General features: G+C 38.5%; 1 protein-coding gene and 1 long non-coding RNA gene across 3 annotated transcripts in view; both read left to right on the top strand.

Moving 5' to 3' along the window:
• Nucleotides 1-4,399: 4,399 nt before the first annotated feature.
• Nucleotides 4,400-10,127, top strand: LOC139131396 (uncharacterized). Its single transcript, XR_011552119.1, has 2 exons — nucleotides 4,400-5,218; nucleotides 9,876-10,127. It is a non-coding gene; the product is annotated as an uncharacterized lncRNA (long non-coding RNA).
• Nucleotides 10,128-15,384: 5,257 nt separating this feature from the next.
• Nucleotides 15,385-20,541, top strand: part of LOC139131394 (sacsin-like) — a 72,365-nt gene continuing 67,208 nt past the window's right edge. The window contains exon 1 of one of the 2 annotated variants that reach the window (XM_070697419.1): nucleotides 15,385-15,564. The gene's annotated coding sequence lies outside the window, so the exon portion shown is untranslated. The remainder of the gene's footprint in view (nucleotides 15,565-20,541) is intronic. The other variant, XM_070697423.1, reaches the window with a different exon arrangement.

Raw genomic sequence — 20,541 nt, 5'->3', positions numbered from 1 at the left:
GAACAAACTGGATCTCACTATTAGTAAGATGTATTTAAGTGTCATAGATGAAATCGCAATGCATGATATTGAGCTTGCCTCTGAATTTTGTACGCGCCCGTACAAAACTCATACAGTAACCAGATATGAACTGAAACTGCTCCCGTGTTTCAGTATAGAAGATTCATCAAGTTTTGTCGTGTATTCAAATATATATCCTTAATTAGGAAAGTCCGTTAAATATGGAATTAGTAATTAACTGAAGTAAAAATGCTAAATGTTTTTCAATAATGTTGTACCATACTATCTTCAATGTACATAACAAGCTTGGTCAATTTTGATCAAGTAAATCCAGATATATGTGATCCCTAAGCAGGAAAGTTAACAGAAAACATGCAAATTAGTAATCATCTACTTTAAAAAATGCTGAATGATTTTCAATAATGTGATATCATACTATCTTCAATGTACATAGCAAGTTTCATGAACTTTGATGAAGTCTATTTAGGTGTATATCAAACAAGGAAAGTTCATTAAATATGCAAATTAGTAATTACCGTAGCTGAAGTAAAAATGCTAAATGCCTTTCAATAATGTTATATGATGGCATTTTTAATGTACAAGTTTCGTCAATTTAGACCGAGTCAATTCAGATATACATCCTTGATCTGTAAAGTTTGTTAAATATGCAAATAAGTAATTTGCTGGAGTAAACGTCTACAATAAATTTCAGTAATGAATGCATTATATCAGAGAATCTTCAATGTACACAGCAAGTTTCGTCAACTTAAGAAAATTAATCCAGAAAGATCGTTAAATATGCAACTTAGTAATTAGTGGAAGTAAAAATGCTGAATCATTTTCAATGATATAAGACCATAGTATCTTCGATTCATACTAAGTTTCGTCAACTTTGGTTGAGTCAATCAAGATATATATCCCTAATTAGGAAAGTTCATTAAATATGAAAATTAGTAATTATCTTTCATGTCCCCCCTTAACAGCTTTCATGGTTGATAGATCCTAATACGATCAATATTTATAGCAAATCTCATCAAATTGTGTGTAGTCGTTCAGGTTCTCCATGTATATCAGATTTTTTCTAAAATCACAGTAATTATGCTATTAGGCAAAAATATGCAAGCCACACCTATCAAAACTATAGTCGCTTTTTGCCATTCCTAAACAGAATGCATGTGGTGGACTTCATTCCAATACCATCTACCGTACGTTCTTGAGATATCGCGCCAACAGAAAGACAGACAGATATCGGTTAGCTCAAGTATATGAGAACACGTGAGCTAAAAGGTATATTTCTTTCTTTCTTTCTTTCTTTTTGTTGCTATATTGAGAAAAATCTGATTCCCAGGTCACCGCCGACCAGTCTCAATACTTAAATTGGAATAAATTTTACACACGGTGCTTAAAGTTTTAGCTATTCAACTTGTTTCAATTTTTCCTGAGAAAGTGCACGTGCAAATTATCGAAGAATCCAACCACTTACTCCTGAAAATTGTTATTCCACGGAACTTCAACGTGCATGGAGTGATCGCTGAGGTAGGAATGCTGACGCCTTGAACTTGCGTTCAGGTGCAACTCTGTTTCAAGTTCTTCCCTATTTAAACCCGACACTTGTTGAAGATGCGTATACAACTGCAGAAACTGCCTGTGCTGCGGAGGCAGCACTGTTCTTTATATAAACATGTATAAGTGAGCATTAAGTAAAGTCTTGCTTCTATTATTTATGATATAAGTAAACAACTAGCTGCCCTTTCCTTTAATTAATACTTACCTGGTCGTTCAAGCAAATTGTCGCCTTACTGACAGATGCATTTCTGACGCCCGCGCGTCCGACCCACAGCCCGAGGCAAAATCTTAAGTTTAATACCGTGTGTACATACTTACGGTCCAAGACGATTCACAGACACGGAGTTGCATACAGTTTCGCCTTAACGCTCACATGCGTATGTAATACCGTACGCAATATAATAACATTGACCGATATGTATTTTAGTAACAAAAAATCGTTGAACATCAATATCTGGACGGTAAAAATTGTTACAGGCTTATACTTCATATATTACCTTACAAAGATTATCATCTGTATTATTATAAATTTTCCTCGATGTTTTAGACGCTATGGAATATCTAACCATGTACCAAGTTTATGCCTCGACAATCTGCTCCCGTGTGGTTTACAATTCGTTTGGATATATACACAATGGCGAAAGATTTTTTGTTTGTTGTTGTTTGTTTTGTTTTTGTTTGTTTTGGGGGTGTTTGGTTTCTTGTTGTGCAAATAAATGAAGACTTGGCTCTGCTCTTTATTGCTTAATTGACCAAATATAACCAATGTCTGCGCTGAGTATATATACATCACAGTTGTAGCAGATTATGCTCAAATAGAGCCCGATCTATCCTTTTGGATTTTGGCGTACAGATTAAAACAGGACATACCTCTGATAGCATGAACACGCGAAGTTACCTGCAACTACCTCTTATGATGGCGGTTTGGGGGTTTGGTTTTTGTTTTTGTTTTGTTTTTGTTTTTGTTTTGTTTTTTTCATTTGTGGGGGTTCAATTTTGTCTTTTTTATATCAGACGAGTTTGCGATAACTCCAACACATAGCGGTCAGGAAAGATAATCGCGGTTAATCAACTACATCGCATTCACTAAGGGATGGACCATTAGACCTTGGGAGGGGGGTGGTCACAATGAAATTGTGAAAAAAATATTTTTACAGTTGTAAATTTCTGAAATTTTTTTTTCCAATTGAGATTAGCTGTGCAATTTTTTTTTCAGAGTAAATTTTCAGATTTATAAATTTTTGTTTAGTTCGTCGCTGTCTGAAGATAAAGAGGGCAAAGATGTGGTGCCAAGCACCACAAGCGGCCACGCAAGCGGTCACAGGGGGGGAGGTCAGGAGAGGGGTGTCCCCCTGCTGCTGTTGGAGCTTTTGAAAAATAGAGATAAAAATGGTGTTATTTGGTGGCACTTTGGGAGCATTTTTTTCGGATTACACATCTTCCTCTGAAACATGGTCTTCTTGCTCCTCAGTAGCTTCCTATAGTTTTGAAAATTGACTATTTTGGTTTCCTGGCTTCCCTTTCTACTGCGTGGTGAAATGCCTACATTCACCCCACCAAACATCATGCATATCTCATGATTTACAATTGATTTTGACAAGCTGAGAAGCTAAAATAAGCTAAATAATATAGTTAAATTTGCATATTTGTGTTTTTAGAGCAATTGTTGCCTTTTTTTGATCAAACATCTATTTATCTGTAGCAGCATGTCCAAATTGATTGGATGTGTATAGATGTATTAAAATTTCAATATTTGTCTTTTTAGGGCAATTTATGCCATTATGGTCAAAAAATCTGTATTCTCTGAAAGGGCTTGTCCAATTTCTTTGAAATTTGCTACACAAAAACGATTATTCATGCAGATTTATTCAGTATTTGCTATCGAGAAACTTTCAAAGTTCAACCCTTTTGTGTGTTTCTGTGTTGGGATTTGTTGGATAGATGGCATTCTACTTAGTGTATTGTTGAATGTTAAAACATGTGTTGCTGTTGTTTTTTGAGGCTGTTTTTTGAGAAAAAAGAATTGAAAATGCCTTTTAAAAGCAAAATAATACATAATGACTTGATATGTTGTTTTATCATTATTGACGTGTTTCTACTTGTTCACCCATTCTTGCATTCATCATTGCAACAAAATGCTGTGAAAAAAATGTGTACCCGGAAATCCGACCATATGGAGTTTTACAGGTAAATCGTCGAGAGTGCGCCCTCAAAGAGATTCTATACTCTACCACGATAGGCCTGACCAGCATCACAGATTAAAAAAAATAAGTATACAGCATTTAACCATAGACAGTAGAGAAACTGTCTATGATTTAGCAACGTGGTATCGATGAAAAATTAAAAAATGCAGGGAGACAAACAGACATTCGTAAAGTGTATGGGTCAGCTGCTTTCTACACGGTACAGTTCACAAGTGTCTTGGGGAACTTGAAGCGTCATTTGCTGATTTGTGGCGTTCCTGATCCTGTATCGCAAGATGCGGAACTGCTAGACTGCTCACACATAAGGGCCATGACTGGCCATGGTGTGAGTATTGTTAAAGCGCCGCCAACGCTGGGTGTATGGTGCATCATTGGATCATTCTGTACATTCAAATGATACTGGCCTCCGACCTGCTGAATGTCCTTACATCAAAAGCTTAGGGCAGGGTCACCATTTCCCATGCACCCAGTTTTTGAACCAGCCCCCCCCCCCCCCCCCCCCCCCCTCGATAAATGCTGGCAAGTCAAAACGTATGGAATAAGACCATTCGGGAGATTGGAGCTCTGCCTTTGTTTAGTTAGGTTTTGTCTCACATTTTGATCACTTTTTGTCATTTAACAACCATTGCCCACCCTATAATAGGTGTGACAAGTGTTATGACAATAAAGTAAAAGTATGTTATACTACCGAAAACTATTAAAGACAGTGGCTACATAAAGTGAAGCATAACACTAGTAAAATATCGGCGTGGAGTCTAGTGACGTGAAGTTACCCTGTTGAAGGTAGAAACACAGTCCTGACTGTGCTAGAAATAACTCTGAGACGAGATTTCCTGCTGATAGCAGTTTTGGCGGGAAAAGTCTATGAGGCTAGGCACATGATACTGATTTAGCAGATTGTCTCAGCTGATTGGTAGAATAAACAGTAATACGAAGCGGTGCCTCAAGGCTGAAATCTTTAAACATGATAAAGGTCTTGTGAAGAGTAAGGCTGAAATTGTTATTGCTTGTTTATTTTGATGAATAAAATTGTCAAAAAAAAATTGCACAGGAGTTTTTCCAAACTGCGCTCCAAGTTCCGAATATAGGCCCCAGCAACGCCCTTAGCAACAAATATTCCGTAATCTTTGGCAAATATCGGGTATGACGTCGTTTAGAGAACGTTGAACCACAGTGTGCGGAGGCCCCGGGACAGTAGAGCATTCTCTCAATCCATTGTAAAAAGTTGTAACAATGCCTAAACGTTGTGTCGCTATGCATTGTTCTCATTCAGTATCAAAATTGTTTCTATGGCCGAAGGATGAAGATCTGGCGAGAAAATGGACCAAGTTTGTGAAAGCAAAGCGGGTTAATTTTACTCCTGTAGCCACGAGCGTGCTTTGCTACAAACACTTCACTGACGATTGTTTTGCCAACCGCATGGAATACAATCACGGATTTTCCAGAAGGTAAGCCCTAATTTATAAGATTAGTAATAAAAAAGTGATTTGCTAAATTATTTTGGTGGTGTAGTTCTACCCCGGGAGTTCTACGTAACTGAAGACAACGAACGTCAGCTGTGATTGCTTTCCAAACATTTCTATGTGGCCAATAACCATGTTTTGCATCAGCTCTGCGTTACACGGCCTCAGTGGGTGGCCGTATAACTTCGGTAACACCGTAGACCCAGTAACATATGGCCCTGTCACGCAGAGCTAGTGTTGCATGCGCAACATCGCCCAATGTACTTTTCGCTGCGAACGATGTCATACCGTTCACACTTGACGACGAATTCAGTGTATAAGTTATACAATTACTGCAGACCTAAGCTCACATTGCCGAAGAAATTCATCTGTGAAAAAGTATCAGAAATCCACAGTTGCATTCACGTGAGCGATAGAATGTTTCATTGAAAAAACGTATGAGCCCTAGCTTGGCATGCCTGGCAAGGCTGTTTATTTTACGGCTATGCGCCTCCAATGTGGACATGAAGGCGCGACATAGGTTTTTTCTTTATTATCGGATAATATCGTCACAAATGTCTAAGTTAGAGAGTTCCAGGAACATGAGACCAAAGTGATCTAATAGGGATAATATTATCGATTTTATCCGATAAAACAGCGTTTTTAGAATTTTCCACCCGTCTGCTTCTAATATTAGACTCTAACTTAGAAGTTAGATGATATTATCGATTTTATCCGATAATATCCGATAAAACTGCATGTCGGGCATATGCCTCTTCCCCAATCGTCTAATATTAGACTCTAACTTAGATTTTAGACGATATTATCGATTTTATCGGATATTATCCGATAAAACAGCATGTCGGCATCTGCCTCTTCCTCACTCGTCTAATATTAGACTCTAACTTAGATGTTAGTGTCTAATATTAGACGAGTGAGGTATGGCTGATGCCCGACATGCTGTTTTATCGGATAATATCCGATAAAATCGATAATATCGTCTAAAATCTAAGTTAGAGTCTAATATTAGGCAGGTGGGGAAGTGGCCAATATATTATCCGATAAAAGAGCATGTCAGGCATCTGCCTCTTCCCCACTCGTCTAATTTTAGACTCTTACTTAGATTTTAGACGATATTATCGATTTTATCGGATATTACCCGATAAAACAGCATGTCGGGCATCTGCCTAACTTAGATAACTTAGATAATATTATCCGATAATGCCTACAGTGCCAATGTCGCGGTATCCTCAATGTGGACGCGTATGATTTGACAAATGCCACGCAGAGCTAATGCCCCTGTATTACGAACACAGTCACCTATGTTCTATTCCGCGCTGCGCCTATGCACCCCATAAGGCACAAGCCCACTAATTTCTGTACCAATTTCTCTATCTTTATTTTTTTTTCCATGTGTCTTTTGAGTGAATGTAAGTTTATATTTCTAGCGAAATAAACTGAACTGAACTGAACTGAATTCACTTCCGGGTTCGTTATAGTTCGGAAGAAAAATAGTGCAGACCTTGAAGTTTTGATATCTGTATGGATGCTTGTTTAGTTTGAACTTTAACGTCAATAATTTTTGTAAAGATATTTTTCTGCCTGAATCAAAATGCAGACTGTTGTGAATAATGGCTGAAGTATTTGGTGGTAATATGAGGAGTTCTAGGGCTAATAGAAATCTATGGAAGACCGGTCACGACATGCGACATGCGACCTGCGACTTCAAAACTGCGACCTGCGTCCTGCGAGTTTGAAACATACGACCTGCGACTTCGGCATTTAGACCAAGGTGTAGGCCTAACCTGCGACTTCACAACAGCGACCTGCGTCCTGCGTGTTTGTCAAACTGCGATATCAGTCTTGATTTGTTCGCACCATTGCTCTGAACACGAGCCTGAAAAACACGAGGGACACCATTGCACTATATTAAAACAGCCGGTTTACCGCATTCTCGCGACCAGAGCATTATTTTCGCACCGCTGGCCTACGCAAAAATCGGCCAGCGAAAGAATTCAACCAGCGATAGAAGTGCATGAAGCTGTGACGGTAGAGAATTCCACAAACGAAGAGCACAAATTTATTTTCCTTCTTACGAAAGGCAAACCGATCTGAAATAATGCAATAGCAATAGGGTTTTAAACGTCTACATCAGTGTTTAATAGTTTCTGGAACTTTTCTGCCTACATGATCTAAAATATTATATACACACAAAAAATAATATGTACATATTATAGTATGTACATATTAGGCATAAAGACTGAAAGTAGGATTGTAGAGGGTTTAATTATGTCCTGTTTTACAGTTTTAACTCGCGTTATCTATAAAGAAAGTCGGTCACTGGCTATTCATGGTTAGCAAATATGTTTGCACTTCTATCAATATCAGTATTATTTTAACTGCTTTACTTTGCATATGTTATTTGTGTAGACAAATGTAGTCCGAAGTTAACCAGTAAGAATATTTTTATTTTTCCAACTGAACAAAAGTTGGATCAATTCGATTTTTTGACGAAAAGTAAAAATGAAATTAGACGAAAAGATGGCAACATCCGATGATCAATCACTGGAGAATTGTAACAAAACTGGAAATGTTAGAAAATGAACGACAATAACTGAAAATTCGAATGTTTGCAATGACACTGACGCAGTTATGATACAGGGGGACAATGAATTAAACAGACAGCTAGATGGTTATACCACAGTGAAATGAGGATAAATACCAGAGATATCTAAAAATCAAAAGGTTTGTCGATAACATAAGGAAAGAAGCGAGGTAAGGCAGACGAAGAATATCTAAAATAATTTGAAATTATAATATAAACATATAAATGCCTAGATCACGTAGCATATTATTTTCCATGCATTAACACGTACTGTCAACATTTCCGTCATAAAATTATCTCTCCAGATGAAAATGAGTGAACTGGTGTGTACATGAATTGAGTTTTGCCAGACTTGGTGAACGATTTACCAAAGCGAAAGCAATGGCTTATTAATTGATCGATGTTGAACGTTAAATCTCCTTTCCACGTTTTACCCTTTGAGCGCTGTAATTTTCTCCCACCAAAATTTTAGTGCAAAATTTTACCAATTGTATGAATTTTCTGTAATTTTTTGATAATTTGGGACCAAATCGACATCACATTTCATTGGCTACAGGTTTTTCCCAAAATTTTTGCAAAAATTGGAGAAAAATTGACAGGGGTTTATTATATAAAGGGGACAAAAATAGACTTTGGCGCTCAAAGGATTAAAGTTCACGCAAGACGCCTCCAATCTAATACTGAGGAAAACACCATGAAACGTTACGTGTTGTTGTCGCATGTCGCAGTTGTGAAGTCGCAGGTCGCAGTTTGACAAAACGCAGGTCGCTGTTGTGAAGTCGCAGGTTACACCTAGGTCTAAATGCCGAAGTCGCAGGTCGCATGTTTCAAACTCGCAGGACGCAGGTCGCAGTTTTGAAGTCGCAGGTCGCATGTCGCATGTCGTGACCGGTCTTCCATAGAAATCATAACAATAAGCCTGAATTTTGTCAAAAACACCACTGAGGGCGCTATTTTCATCGCTATCTCAAAATTTCCGTGGACTTGCCCACACGAAAAATTAATCAGTAGTCAAGCTGACATTGACCTAACACCTGTTAAGAGGATTCGTGCCGCTGAATGTTTTAAAATAGGAAAATCGAGCTAAACGCTACTGTGGTGGCCTATGGGAAATTAATTAGTGGTCTTGTGCCATATAGACATGTGTACATATGCCTTAGCGCGTTCGATAGACGTCACACACAGGCGCTCTTTTAATAACTGAGTAATCTGCTAAATAGAACGATTTTCGGCTCGATCTATCGATCCCGTAGTCGATATGTCCGCCATTTAGGTTGCAGTGGTGTGCATATCGACTACGGGATCGATAGATTGAGCCGAAAATCGATCTATTTAGCAGACTACCCAGCTAAGGAGCGCCTGTGACGCCACAGTACCGCTGCACGATATCACAGCTCCCTTCCTGCATGCCCCTACTCAGGTTTGCGTCAAAATGCTGACTGTTCACGTGCTAATCCCAGGAATGTTTTCAAACATTTCTGGCACATTGTTATCATAATCGTTACAGAGGTTTGTACATGACCTTTTGTTTTCTGACTGGACAATACACAGCTTCACAAGATACAGCCTGAGTAGAGCAAATTGATACATGTAAGGTGAAAGCGATTTTACAAATAGGACGTGGTTCTTATTAAATCTGTACACATTTCGTGTAACAGGGCATGTTTTCTCAAAGTTCAGCTTTCTGGTCCTACAAAACAACTGAAGAAATTAACCTTCACTACCTTATTACTTGCTTCTGAAAAACTTTTTTTCTGATGCTAACCAAATTATATTTCTTAGAAAAGTGAAAACATTATTCAACAGCATTGTGATTTCAGTTCAACTATTTTAACTATTTTTTGTTTTAGAAAAATTTGAAATGTTATTTTAGTGTTCGTTGTACTCAAATGCACTTGAGACGTGTTGTGGAAGGACTATTCTTATCAATGTTATTACTTGTCTAATTGTTTTTTTATGACTTTGTGAGGTTTTTATTTCCCTCTCTTTTTTTGTAGTTCACAAAGTTCACCAATAATCTGGGTCACTGGCTGTAACATTTTTTCTTTTATAAACCAGACTGATGCTCGTTGCAGATGCCGTACCCACAATTCAACTTCGTCCATCTCCTCACCTCAGCGTACCCACTCCCCGAGCTGCAGCTGCTAAACGTGAACGGAAGAGATTGGTGGCTGTTGCTGTCAGTTCATTACAAGAAGCAGCGAGTGCAGAGCCATGGCCAATCCAAACTGATGAATCACCAACTGTCATCAGTCAGCCTGCAGAACAATTGCAATCAAGCGAAATGACATCCTTTGTCAACTGACAAAGGCAAGTAGACTCACAACAGCAAGACATCATGATATCAAATTCAGGCACATATGTTTCAACCGACCATGGTTTCATTCATTACTGATCTGTGTAATTTTCCAATAGTCTGCTACAACTTCATAGCATTGTTTGTGAAATTTAATATGAAATTCCTTTAGAAATGTATTGATTTATTTTCCTTTTTTTCTACAGAAATACACTCCGCCATGTGAAAAATGCAGCATGAGACCCCGTCATAAATCCACTGGTGTGCAGAGTGGCTTACATCTGCAATCCCCATACCCAACAAAAAGAAAGAGAGTAGCCAGATCCATTACACATGATGAGCCTTTGTCTGACATTTTGATAACTCTTTGAGCTTGCATATTTTATTTATAGATACTGAAGTGAAGGTCAAAGCCGTAGAACTCCTTACCAAGACCATGTTTGTAACTGATGTACGGAAGATGTCACATCATGGGCAGACCAGTGGTGTAGAGGCTTATCATAGTATTGTTAATCATTTGTATACCCAAAATGTACAAGTTCTCCTATAAAGGAATGTGCAGCAGGTGGATAGGTTGTCTCTTGGTGTTTGGAAGTGAAATCCATACCACAGGCAGTACATACTGCCTTATTCTTGTTTATAGGAGCAATGCAATGGAGTAATTCAAATATATACCAGGTAGTAATTGTGAACTCAAAAACTGAAGGTGCATTTCCTTTGAAAACGCTCAAATAGTCTCGCCATTTTAGATTCCAACCAAGAACTACCATCACATAATTTTGTTGTCCATGTCCCTTATTACACGTCGGGGACCGATACAGCTGACTCTCAAACTGTTACAATTTTTTTCTGATACACCACTTGTGGGTGTTCATTTTAAAGCTCTTGATGTAAGAAAACTTTTCACCGTCTTAGTTTTTAGAAAATCGAAAATTTTATTTTCCCATAGAGTTAACACAGGGATGGCGGCCATTTTGAATTTCAAATCTCGGTAAATTTTAGGTAATTTGTTTCTCTTGTACCACAATTTGCACAGTTATTCGTGATTTTTATTCTTGATTTTGAAAGAGAATGGTTGATATATTCCTGGAGTAAAGTTTGAGCAAAAGTTTAAGTCTTTCACCTTCAAGGTGCCTACTACCTTAAAGAAACAGCAGCTTTAACATTTTACATGTAAAAGTAACGAAGGTTTCCTCCATAAGAAGAATAAGTTTCTGGGTGGCATTCGAAATACCAGACATTAAATGGTCCCACTGAAAGCTCCTAAGATTTTATTCTGAAAAGGAAAATCTTCGCCAGTGTGGCGTTTTCCGAGGGACGTTGTTAAGGATGGCAAAAGTTACAGCAACATCATTGTTCATTCCCAATTTTTATTAAGCTCTTCGCGCTCTTTCATTGATACTTAATCTTGTCGTGTACATCTTTGGTCATAACAGCAAGATAACGAAAACGACTGACAAATACAACTATTAAATATGACTTATATTATGTACCCTTTCAAACGAAATCTCTCCCTGCTGAATGCTCAAGGTCTTCACGGAAACGAGATATTCCCTTCATTATCAAGTTCAAGTCGTCCCTATCCTATGCGAGAGTCACTTATCAATATTTTAACCTGGCAGGTCAGTGGAGATGACCGAGCAGGTCACGTGGACTTGCTAAGTTGTCCGCACATTTCTTCTCCTTTTGTACTGTTCGCGACAAAAGACTGCGGTTCACGGAATGGTGTTTTTTTTGTAAAACGTATACAAAATATTCCATGCCACGCTAATGTGATGAACGTGTAACGACTACAGCAACGGACAGAATTTAACGGTTAGAGATGGCACTTTGTCTGTAATCCCTTTCGGTCAAAAGACTGCAAAATTATTTTATTCCGCGTTTTTGAGACGCAGTGTACGCGTGAGTGTCGTAAAGAAGGATGGGTAGGCAAGAAGGGGAGCATTGATTTTCCTAGAATGCTTCTCAGATACTGTTTAAGGGGAAATATTTTGACAAAACATTACATTTCTGCTGCTTGCTCGGACTCGTTTTGAAGCCTGAGGAGTGAACGAAGTGCCTGCTTACTTTTTGTGTGTGTGAAAATCGAAAAATGACTTTTTCCCTATGGCTGAACACTAGGCATTACGTTCTTGTACTTCAAATGTTGGTAAATTCACACTTTCTTTCGTTATCAAAGACTTTGTTCGGTCATCCCCGACTTTAACTGTTGAATGTGAATATTAAAAGTAGGTTCATAACAATGAACTGAGGTCGTCTTGGCATCGAGACGTTGTTTACCAAGGTACGCAAAGATCATTAGTCATCAAACCCTTTGTCATATTCATGCTATTTCCATAAGAGAGTACAATAAGAACGCTCTGAATACGTCAGTACAATGTTTTGTTGGAAGCTACCAATACCAATCTATCATGATTTTGTTACGAGTACTCACAAGGGCCAAAATGAATACGACAGAGCACATTTCCAAAGGGACAGTGATTGGCTATCGTGACCCTAGATGACCCGTCAGTCTGTGCATGATTACACATGTCAGAAGCACAAAAGTGTTCAGCCCTGGCAGTGGTTACGATGTGCCCCTCCCGACTTCTTGTCCCGTCCTTCAACATGGCACAGCTATTCATTGGTTCATATGAAATCCTTGTAATGATTTAATTCATTATTTCTATGAGAGAATCTTAAAATTATAATACTTTCTCGTAAAGACTCATTGTGGTGGTGTGGTAATTATTTAGTGGTCCCATTTTCTCCGGATGATTAATGATCGGAATTTTATTTAGTCTGCAAGCCGTCGGTCTTAAGCCGAAATACCCGGTGAACACTGCAATCTGCACGGTGGATTCCAAAACCCATGTGTATGCCATGCAGGTTGGAAATTATAAGCAAATCTGCTGAGTTTCATCTGAATAAAGTCAAATTCAGTGAATCTGTTCAACATGGCGTATTACAGGTAATGTTGTACTAGTAACAGTAGGAGACGATTATAAAGCATAGCTGGGAGGTAATTTCTCTGTGTGTAGTTTCTTCATTTCTTCATTTTGCTATTTGGAAAAAACTCGTGATTTCGCCATTTCGTCATTTCGCAGATTATCATTAGCCGATTAAACATACCTTGGCTGATTTTATACTCTATCTGTTCAGGAGGACAGCAAGCACCCGAGAATTCGACAGTTCGATTTATAGACCATACCTGAGCGTCCACTGGCACTCCCTTGTCATTAGAACAAATTAAATAGAGTGTGCGCTGATTACGAGTAGGGTGATATTTTATAATGGAAAATATTCTCGTCCTCTGAAAATTGAATAAATTTATTTAACTTCAATGTTTCCAAAATTTAGTGATTGCCCTACAAGAGGTCACAAAATCTGCCTTTTATGACAGCGACAGGGGAAGATACGTCACTCAGTGTTTTCAATTTCAATGAAAAGAGCCATTGATCGGTATTTTCCACAACAATTCCTCGAAGCGCACAATAACGCTAGAAGTCCAAATGACAAAGACTTTTAATTTTTCGAAAAAGAAAGAAGTGTTCTCGCTCCCTTGTTCATATTCCTGGTAATTCCTGAGAAAGCTATTCTCAGAACGCTTCCAATACGTCAATAGACTGTAATATTCACAAGCGTCCCAAAATAATCACGTACATGAGTATGAGTGTATTTCAAGTAAACGCCTCGGCCATCAACCACAATCCAGTGTACTTTTCTTTTGCAATTCATGACCTTCAACATAACATATTACAGAGAGACTTCTGAAGGTGAGTAAAAGTTTGTGACTGTTCAAATGACATGTCTGATCCGTCATTACATAAATTGCACCCGCACCGTTGTTCAGTGTGAGCGCCACGGAGCCATTCAATGGGCGTGCAGGAAATGAGGGTTCTAGAAGGTTGTACACAGATTGTAGCGATCAACAGCTCGTTCCCTTTAATATCTGGCTGCTGCAGACGTCAAGTAGGCCTAAGAGTGTACGGATGAATACTTTAAAAACGTTCTGTTGTAGTGATATTCATTCGGAATCTTGTGACTTGTGTTAGTTACATAAAGAAAACAGTCATCTTGGATCTGTACACAGTAAAGACTCGCAAAAGATTCAAAATCCGCTGTAGCTTTGTTTCATATAGCCCAGTTTCCAGACGCCGTCGCCCGAAGACACTTTCTCTCTCAGAACAGACTGAATCAGTCCCTCTTCGCTTATATTGTCGGGAGCCGAATCTTGTTTTGTTTTGTTTTACTCAGTAGCAGATCAAAAAAGGGACTCGGCATTAATTGCAATTATGTCAGAGACGCACATACTGCAGCAAGAGATCAAAGATGCTGAATGTTATGTAGCACTTTCTTCAGAGAAGTTTTACTCCTCAGATATGAAGTTTGAGGTTTTTGTCTTCCTTTTTTGGTGCGGCTGAATCATGATGACGATGCACAGCTGCTAGACTGAATTCGACTGAATTCCAATGTATTCTCGTACGTCTACTCAGCATTTATTTGAATTGTATCAGTATCAGTGCCTCAGAATCCATTATAAAGCACATGAGCTATCCTCATCGAAAATATATATTTGAGGTTCTCTCCCTCGAATCCCTGTGACTCAAACATATTTTGTCTTCGGGCCGCGAAATCGCCCGAGAATGACTATTCTTTATACAAGTTAGTGTTGTCAGCGTCACTTAAAACACGTAAGCTTACACGGTGAGATTCGTTTCGTATCAAGTCAAGATATTTCTATATATCAAAAGCACTTTCTGCTTTAACGTGGCTTTTTCGTCAAAGTGTACAACGATTGGGGAGTAATACTATACTTGATAGGTTTTTCTCAAAAAGCGGGGTACAATTACATTTCTATTTTTATTTCTCGGTATTTCCGTAAATAATTGGCGCTGAACTCGGAAGCACCCCTAAGCTGGGCAACACATGTAATCAACTGAAACGAAAGCTATGGATACAGAAAGACGCTCGCTATGAAGTTATTCTGCTTGGCAGTTTTAACACGGGGACAATGTTGAGGGAACGTTGATTACATGGGTTGTCAAATTATGTGTGTGTGTTAAAATTGTAAAAACTACCTACTCAAAAGAGTCGGTTAACATTTTTTGAAATCAAGTGACCCTCATAGTCAGATAGTAGTATTTTTCAAACCCCCAGGTGTCCCCGGCCGTAGTAACAGATTGCCGGTGGGAGTCGGGTCGTCGGCGGCTTGCAGCCATAGTAACTGAAAGCTCCCTCACTGCAGAAAAAAGGTCAGGTCACAGTGCAATATACAAAGAGTTAGGGGTGCTGGCACATTTAAGTTATGCTGCAACAACCGGTCGGCCTTCACTCCACTCGACGGCCCGATCACACCATCACCTACTGGGGACGTCTGCAGCCTACCGGGTGACGTTCATTTTGATCTACGTACTCAAACTCGGTAGGTTTCCTATCGGAACGGCATACTTTCAGAAATCTTATATGCACGTGAGTTGCGATTATTTATCTTCACTTGAATATTTTAAATGTCCTTGCACTGACAAGCGTTAAGCTTACATGTAAATCACAAGGAAACCGGAAATCCCCGTTTTTCATATATATAATATATATAATATATATATATATATATATATATATATATATATATAGATATATATATATATATATATATATAATGCACAGTTGTATCACCCCTATTTGTAACAATCAACCCTATTTGTAACACTAACCCAATTTGTAAAACGTTAACCCAATTAGTAACAAAGCCTGATTTTCAAAAAATCTCTGCCGTATTTGTTGAAATCTTGATGAAATATGCATATTGGTATGTTCGGGGGCAATTTTCTTTTTTTCATTGTCGAAACTCATCTTTTCCGAAACTGCTCGTTAGATTAAATTTCGTTGTGCAGGTTCCTAGGGATAAGAGGCCTACTCGTAAGATATAATAAAGTCGTGCAGATACATGCCAATAGTTTGTTTCGGGGTAGTTTTCACCAATTTCGGTCAAAATGTTAAAACATCTTGTTTTCTGACAGAAATCATACTAACCCTATGGTTAACTTTTGTTACAAATAGGGTTGATTGTTACAAAATTAATAGGGGTGACACATTGGTGAAAATTACCCAAAACAAACATTTGGAAATGTATCTGCTCAACTTGATTATCTTTTACGAGTAGGCATATTATCCCTAGGAACCTGCACAACGAAATTTAATCTGACGAGCAGTTTCAAAAAAATGAGTTTCGACAAGGAAAAAAAAGAAAATTGCCCCCAAAAATACAAATATGCATAATTTCATCAAGATTTCAACAAATACGGCCAAGTTTTTTTGAAAATTAGGTTTTGTTACAAATTGGGTTAACTTTTGTTACAAATTGGGTTAGTGTTACAAATAGGGTTGATTGTTACAAATAGGGGTGATAAAACAGTCGACTGTAGTAGTGAATCGATGCACGACGCCCACTGTGTGATATGCATCAGAAGCATACCGCCCAGCGGCCGTCGTGTATCGATTCACGAACGAAGTGATATAATGTATGACTGCGTTGATTGCTGTCGTGAAGTCTGAAGGAAGAATCATAGACAGTGACTGTCTATCGATATGATACAATAAAATACTGACCGACCAGCGGGAAATAAAAACCCTTGTAAACTGCAAAGGATAAAAAAACACGGACGTTTCGGGTTCAACCCTTCGTTAGCACTAAAACACATTGGAGTAACTTGGAAATGCAAGAAGAATAGGATACAACAATGAAATATAAGGAAAAGATCGAACGCGATGAATTGAACATTCATTGCAGCTGATACTAGAGTGCAGTGGCCAGTTTAAAATTTGAACTGAGTTGAATTTGTGTCATATTTTCACACTGAGATGGAATTACTTCTACTGTTTCAGACATATCGGTTTCATTTCTCCACGTATTACAGTCTCCGTCAGTGGCGATTCGTCGTCTACTATGCAATTTATATGCACTCGAGACAATTTGCTCAGATTAAAAGGACTTTTAATACCCGTTAGACACTAGCATATGCAAGTACTTTGTCTATTGCATGGGGTTATACTTACTCTATATATGACACAGCTAGCAGCGCGTCAAACCATTAGCAGAAGAGAAAGCATTTTATTAACGGAGTGTCCATTGCCACGCGCGTGGCAATAGCCTCGGCCACGTGGGTGGACGGACTGTGGCAACCAGCCCTTCCCAGCGCGATCTCATTCCTCCGGTGTTAACTGACCACGTACCCTTTAAACCATAGTATTTGTAAATCATTTTCGAGGAGTTTTCTATTTTACGTAAGTCATCCAACACCCGTCATATTTTTTCTGCATCCCCCACCTATCGTGGCATTTCGACTTGACTCCAATAATCAAGACCGGCTTGTTCATTCCAATTTAACCGAATTGCCACCGCACAACCAACATATTATTATGTGGCCGTCAAGTTTGCAGCACCTGCCCTAACATTTTTAAAACAAAGGTTTCCGACGAACTGACGGGCACGTCGGCCAATATGTTGTTTTACTGTACTAGCCGTAAACGCTGCAGCATACTATTATATTGGCGAAACAAAACGTCGTCTTTGCGACTGGTTTGTCGAACATCTTTGCACTAATACTGTGACCCACAAAAAACTTGCATATTACCCGGTGGCCAAGAAACATTTCTGCACACCACCCGTCGCGGCCGGTCTGGTATGGTATATACCAGTTGCTGCAATCATTTCCACGAACGACTGTATACCCGGTCACAAACTATAGAACAGGCCACCATTAACTGGGCACTCTAGCACCAACTATTGCCTACTATATCTATCCAACCCTAAAGTGTAAGATACATCAGCGCCTTGAAATTCGTAGCAAACACCAAATAACTGAGACATATCACACTGCCTCTGTGAATCATAATTGCCTACAGAATAGTATTGTGGTCAAACGTGCCCAGATAAACGCCTAGTCCCTTGTTGTTGTTGTCTTTTGTTTTGTTTATTTCTGTACATTTCTCTTGACTAGAGAAATGCCAGAAGTCGTTTTCATCTTCCCTGTAAATTCACACACAATGTTGAGCTAAGTGAAGCCGAACAGCTGGTGACAGGCCCTCGCAAATAAGACGTGAATTTTTCAGCTAGAATTCAAACCGAAAGTGAACGAACGGACTCAATTCTACCAAACAGGTAGATGTTTTCATCTGTTTTACAACATTTGTGATCAAAGAACTTGTAAATCGGCTACAGGAGATACATGAGAGGTTCTTCGTTTGCAAGAAAAATGCGTTCATCGCTGTATCCTACTTTGTTAAACATGCACAGGACTAAAACGAAAGTTAAATTTCAGCGATGGAACGTGAACAAGCATCCGAATATGTTAATATGAATTACGATGTGCAGTTTAACGTCAAAGAATAGATACAGTCGGATATGTGAAGAATTGCTCAGGAATTTAATTGATGGTCCAAATTATCAGCATTTCGTTTGCCCGATGTATGGGTGTGTTATGTGCATTATGTGCGCGTGTGCATATGTGTGTTGTAAATGTGTGACTTCATGGTGTCATAGTGACAAAGTTTCAACTAGCATTCACTGGTCACATTGATATAGAATAGAGAACGCGTCAATCTACATGTTTCAGACGGGGAATATATATTTGAAACGACAAGTACATTAAGTATATGGCTGGAAATTTGGCAAGTTCTTACTTACATCATCCTAAAATTTACATATGATTGTCTTCCTTTTTTCCAAGTGGCCTCCCGGAGAAGATTAAATTCGACTGTTTATTCGGCTTGAACGGCCTAGTGTAGAAGGACCATGTCTTCAAGTGAAGGTAAGTACAATGGCTCTGCAAAAATTATAAAACGTATATCGATTGATTTCTTCTAGCATAACTAGGCTCTATTTTGGCAACATGAATTTTTTGTAAGTTGTATGTTTCCATATCGTTTCAACATGTGTTTTCTTTCACTGTGTCCGGGACGTCCGGTTTTATGTTAATTCTAATTCGTGTTTCCTATAGTTTAAAAGCACACAATCAGACAATGTGGACTTATAAAAAGTCCGTTTATTTTCTCTTCGTTCTTCTTGTAATTTGTTTTTCTTTCAATTTTCACATGCACTAATTATTTGCAACCTTGTGATAAAATACCCTGAAATATTTAACAGCTTGAAAAATATCGAGTAAATGTTCCTTGTTATCTTATGCTTTGATCAGTTTGTAATTTCAACATTATTACCCTTGCATTCGATAATGTATGAAATAGGTTTTTCTATCATTGTTCGGTATCACTCGCGATATTGTGTAATGGTCTAAGGGAATTTGTGATTAATTGCATGAAATGAACCAATTTTGCGTCACTTGGAAAGTTGGATTCACTATTCTACAAACAGAAGAATTAAATAGCATCGTTGTGGGTACAACTATCAGCGTCATAAGGGACAAGATCCCGTACGTCTTCTATGCAAGTTGTATTTTCACCAGCCTCATTCAATCTAGTGCATTTGAATTTCCAAATTACACAACTAAACAATTGTGTTTGCTTCTTCCAAAGTGGCGACGTTTTCAAGCCTCACAGATTCTCTCACTCACGCATGCAAATACCGAGAACAGGAAAGTCCGATGATTAGAACGTGAAATGACCTAGGTGACTAGGAAAAATACCGACTAACAACAATACCATATTGGTTGTTTTTGTGTTTGATGTCAATGTGCGAAACCTGTTGTTCTCCCGGCGTTGGCCTCTGACCTATGTAAACAATTGCAATTCAAAGGAGAACAAAAGACAGAAGTACCTCACAATCTTTTTAACACCTTATAGTTATTCACGATCCTGGACCTTTGCCAGCTGGGGTTTAAATTCAAGACACTGAGATCAACGTGTTGTGAACACATATCCGTTGCCTTGGTATTTTTGAGGTGTCCAGGCAGAACGTATTCATTCAGTGGGTATAAACTCCAGATTTGTTTGTCTTAAGGACAACTTGTTTATCTGGACAGAAACCCATGTGATATAACATTATTAACAGCTTAAGGAAACCAGCCCTACACATCGAAACACTAAAATATGTCAATAAAAGAACTTCATAAACATCCGTGACAAGGTGAATTCATAAGAAGAAACTGTCACTTACAAAATGTCTGAAACTTGAAGCGATGCAAACTCCAATATTTAGTAATTTCACTCATTTGTATGGGACGTACATAACGCTAGATAGTGCATATGTACTAAAGGAAAAATGGTACACTCGGTAAAAATAAGGTATTAACTGAAATTTATAAGCCCATAAAAGGTAAAAGTCCCCATAGCTAACTGAAAACCCTCGTTCAAATATTTTTTGATCAAGACCACGTTATGTTTCAATGTGAATACTCGAATGAAAATGTAAAAACAGACAGTAGTCTGAAGTGTAAATGAATGGCTTGCAAAGACTATTCGTATGCTCGAGAATGATGTTTGGCTGACTGAGAT

Source organism: Ptychodera flava, chromosome 4 (assembly GCF_041260155.1).
Source record: "Ptychodera flava strain L36383 chromosome 4, AS_Pfla_20210202, whole genome shotgun sequence".
In the NCBI taxonomy this organism is placed as follows: Eukaryota; Metazoa; Hemichordata; class Enteropneusta; family Ptychoderidae; genus Ptychodera; species Ptychodera flava.
Note: the sequence above shows the minus strand (reverse complement) of the source record. Positions and strands in the feature narration are given on the sequence as shown.